The following is a 5,124-nucleotide window of genomic DNA, read 5'->3' on the forward strand; positions in this document are numbered from 1 at the left end:
CCAACCCAGTTCGAACCCCCTTAACCACGGCCCAAACCATGCCCCAAAACACCCCCCAAACAGCCCGCATACACAAAGCAGCCCCCTTGTTTTGCAGCTCAATCCCGAGTCCAAAACCCGCTCCAAATACCACCAAAACCCGTGCCCATTAACCCTAACCCATACCCTAATATCCTACCCATATTACCTTACCTTAATCACCAAGAAAAACCCCAAACGAACCCTAGAAAACCCCCCAAAAGCTGCTGGACAGCAGCTATGTTCAGCAAGCCCGACTGCCTCTCCCTCTCTTTTACCCTACTTTAACTCCTTATAAATACCACCCCTTCACCATACATTCATTCCTGGAAGTTCTCCATACATCCTACCATCACCCACAAGCTTTAAACCTCAGAAACAAACCCTAATTGCCTCCCAAAAACCCTAAACAAAACCGATACACAAACTGAAACTGTTTGTGTGTCCTCCTCGAAATACAACTCGTTCCTCCATCAAACCTCCATCAAAACGCGATTTTCTTGTTCCTAATTAACCACATAACATCCATCTACACATTAGACAAAGATTTACGAGCCAAATTGCCCTTGAGAGTACACGAAATCCCTCGAAAAACAGAGTGTTATACACTCTGTTTTCGCGGTTTATTCTTGTCTGTCCAGTTCTGTTTGTGCTCGTTTTTAGTGCCCAATAACCCAAAACGAGCAGGGGTTGCTTTAAGATATCTGTTATCCTCTCTTTCTAGTTTTCAAAACATCTTTTAAATCGAATTTTCATCGTGAAACGAGGGAGAAATCATCGTTTGAAAGTTGCTGTCCGGATTTGCCAAAAACGCGTGTTTGCTTTGTTTCTTCGTCGACGACGGCCTCTCGAGATAAAATCTACCATCGATTACGACCCAAGACGGTGTCAACGATACATGTAGGTTGAGGGTGCATCAAATCCTCCTCTTTCTCTTTTTTTTATTTCGTTTTTATGCTTGTTTTTCTTATAGTTTATTTTTGTTCGTTTATCGCTTTTATTCATCGTCTAAATTAACTATGAAACTAGTTTAGTCCGAGTATGAGTTAAAGTACCACCATGAACACCCGCGTTGACTTAAGATGGGAAAATAAACCGCTACTTCAGTCGGTCGTACACCCCCGTCTCATTTACATATCCTCGTGTTCAAGGTAGGGCATAAATAAACGAATTTCTAACTTCGCTCTTCGCTTTTGACCCCTTTTGTTATTTCGGCCAATTCGACATACCCTAGGACCCGTTGTATTTTAGTTTAACCTCTGATTGTTAACATGCAATTTGTTTAGATGACATTAGATCAATTTAATAACCTAATTAGACACATTAGGGTACATCGACATAGCTTTAAAAATCGATTAACAATTCTATAACCTAATTGAATACATCTTTCTTATCACTTGATTTCTCGCTAGCATAGGAGTGCGTGATTAGCACCTTCCTATTAACACTCGACGAGTAAGCATTAATCTTATGATATCTGACCTAATTGGACCCCTTAGGCCGTGTAGAATAACACACTCGCGCGTTTCTTCTCAATCGATCAACTTGTTTTATAACTTGTTTTTTAACTCGTTTTCTAATCCGTTTCGCAATCATTCGATCTAACCAATGAACCTAACTTAGGAACTAGGTTGGCCTTGTCTTGGCCGTGAGGGTGGCCGTTGGTTTGGGCCGTGAGTTGGCCGTGTTTCTTGTCTTTCTTATTTCGTTTTTCTCTTCTTGTTTATCGTTTGTTCTTTGTTGTTTTGTAGCTTGTAATTTATAGTTTGTTTATCGAGTTGTAATTTTCGAGTTAGTTTTATTTTATTGAGTCAAAACCTCTTCAAAAAACCTTAGTCTTGTTTGTTTAGACGGTTGTTCCCCAATGCTTGTAGAAGCGTAGTAAACCGCATGTTGTTTAAAGCAACATGGCCCGGTTTATGCTAATGCATGCTTTGGCGCGTGGCCCTATGTCTAATTCGATGAGATTGAGCGAAAGCACACATCACGAGGAGTGACCCAAGGCCGTGTGTCATGTAGGCCGTGAGTCACCCCTCTTGTGCACGGTTTTCTAGGCCAAACGGCCGTGTATTGCGTCGTGTGTATAGCTTTGTATTTAGATCGAGTTGTATCTTTAATTTGTTGTTGTGTCGGCATGAAATGCCTGGTTTGTAATAGGTAGATCCCAACGGCTCCCCTATTCCCCCTTAAGCCTTGCTTGCTTTGTTTTGTATGTTGTTAGATCAATCAACCCACATGCTAAATTACAACTTTGACAAAGCTAGTTTAGTTGCATCTAAAACGACATAGAAATTGTTGTCACATGATAGGGTTAAAACAACGTTTGCATATCATACATCGTAGTAGCTATGACCTTGTTTGAAATTCGACACTTGACTTAGTAGAGGCCGTTATTGACGGGCGGGGTTGGGTGTCCTTATGGGCTTCCCAACACGTACCCTCACCCCTTACTCAAGATCTATGGTTTGTGGATCCGTCTAAATACCATTGGATTACGAGAGTCATTCAAATCGAGTGATATAGGGTACAAGTCTTTATCTTTAATCACTCGTAGTCGATTGGCTTTATGCTTTTCGATGAAAGGTGTAAAGTTGACTTGAACGGTTCCAAGTTCCCAAAAAACTTGGTGGCGACTCTAATTTGTCTTAATTCGATTCGAAAGAACCTCGAGTCGATTATGCCTAGTGTGGATCCCGCGGACGCAGTTCCCGAGGGCCTTGTCCACACACTGTCGATTATGAAGATGTCCCACACATTGTACAACCTTTCGGTGTTCTGTGTTTGTTGGACAGGGTTTCTTACGAGGTTCAAGATTATTTCCTGTTCAAGTAGAAGTATATGTGTGAGAATACCAGAGGAGTTATAGGGGTTGTGCATTGGAGTTGCACAGTAACTCTTATAGCATATAAGATAAATAAAGATCGTTCATCTCATCACTTGTTATAACTCCATAACTATGCATCCCAATAACTCCTTTCTTTTCTAAAATACGAGAAATCCAATTTCCATAAGGCAAACTCAAAGTAGAAGCTAAATCATCCATCTTAACCGTTACACTAGCTTGTATAATTTTATGAAACACAAGCTTAGGTAGACTAACCTTTTCTCTTTCAAGCCAAGCCTTCATAATAATCATCTCGTGAACCCCAAATTTATCTCGACCTTCTTTTCGTGGAACAATAGTAGTCCAAAGAAAGTTCAAAAAGAACCTCAAAGATGGCGACAACTTGGTTGTTAAAATAGTTTCAGACGAAGTCGCATCTTGTTTGAAATACCGTTTCACTACTAACCTCTCATCAGGCGACATACTTCCCCATTCTACGCTTGGATTAATTTCGATTCCTCCTCTAGGAACTCAAGCCAAGTCGCAGAAATCACCAGTTGAAACACGTATAGATGTCTCATAAACCACAGCAAGTAAATTTCCTTTCTTAAATTGAACAGTAGCATAAAATTAATATACCTCAATAGGAAAGACTGGACCACTTACAGCAACAATATTTTCCCAACCTTGATCTTTGAGAAAATTCCTGAAGAACCCAAGTGCTTTATATTGCTTTAACCAATCAACCGAATATACTCGTCCTGCGTGAATGCGGTATTGAGCAACTTGATTGATATTCCTTCGTTCTACTTGAGTTAATCGAAGATTATTCAGTCCATTGTTAGTGTAGTCATCCATATGTTGTGCGTAAAGAACACGTGAAGAACCATCTTGAAGTATATTGCTCTCAGTTTTCGAACTTACCTCAGTTTCCGAAACCAATTTTCCCTTACCCTTAACCAATTTTCTCCTCTTCTTGTGGGTGTCGGGTAGGTCGGCGGCGAACCGGGGTGACCGTGGGGTCTCGGGTGGAGTGACGGAGCGGGAGGTTCTCGGGGGTGATCGGGTTACCTTCTTTCCAACAACAACGGGTTTCTTAGATTGAAAACGGGTTGTAGGATGATTTGCCATTATTAATCTTGAAGGTTTTGAAAAAGTATTAGGGAAGAAGATGATTAAATTGATGAGAATTATGGAAAGGTTAAAAGGGTTTAAATAGTATTAAGGAGTTTGTGTTTTGGTAACCATAGAATTCTTAAGGAAAGAAAATAATACCAATTTCCTTATTTTTTTTTCGGTGCCTTCCTTTTTTTTTCGTGCTTCCCTTTTTTTCGTGCTTTTCTTTTTCTTTTTTTTTCCGCATTTTCCCTATTTTTTTCGCACTTTCCTTTTTTTTTGGCATTATCTCCTTTTTCTTATATGATAAGAATAAGAAAAGAATCCTATTTGATGTGAGGTAAGGAAAGAATCTTTTGTGTTGGTGTTTAGGCAGGATTTGTGTAGGAATATAATAAGATAGAAATATCTTTATTATATTTAGGCATTTTATTGTAGATTTTGTCGAATTTTTGTAAGAATATGTGATTATACAGAATATTAAATATTACTATACACATAAGCAAGATATAACACGTAAAATAAACATTACTTAACATAATTAAACTTGCAACAAAATATACGGACACAATCGTACAATCTCATCTTCCTAGCCAGTCATTCAGGTTCCCAGACATAATTATGACGGATTTAATTATCGCTAATTAAACCAATCTCTAGTCTCAATAACTCAAAGTGTTTTCTAGCTAACGGCTTAGTCAAGATATCAGCCCATTGCCTTTCGGTACTACAAAATTCAAGTGAAATGTTGCCCTTCTCTACGTGATCTTGTAGAAAATGGTGTCTAATATCTATATGTTTGGTCCTCGAGTGCTGAGCAGGGTTCTTAGAAATTACTATAGCACTCGTATTGTCACACATAATAGGCATACAACCTACATTTATACCATAATCATATAGTTGTTGCTTTAACCAAAGTAATTGAGAACATACCAGTCCAGCAGATACATACTCGGCTTCAGCAGTAGACATTGCAACTGAATTTTGTTTTTTTGATCCCCATGTGATGATACAAGGTCCAACAAACGTTGCATACCCAGAAGTGCTTTTTCTATCTAAAGAGCATCCTGCATAATATGCATCTGAATACCCTACTAGATCGAAATTACACTCAAGTGGATACCATAAGTACAAATTTGATGTACCAATTAAATATCTCAAGATAC

The sequence above is a fragment of the Silene latifolia genome, chromosome 1, assembly GCF_048544455.1.
Source record: "Silene latifolia isolate original U9 population chromosome 1, ASM4854445v1, whole genome shotgun sequence".
NCBI lineage: Eukaryota > Viridiplantae > Streptophyta > Magnoliopsida > Caryophyllales > Caryophyllaceae > Silene > Silene latifolia.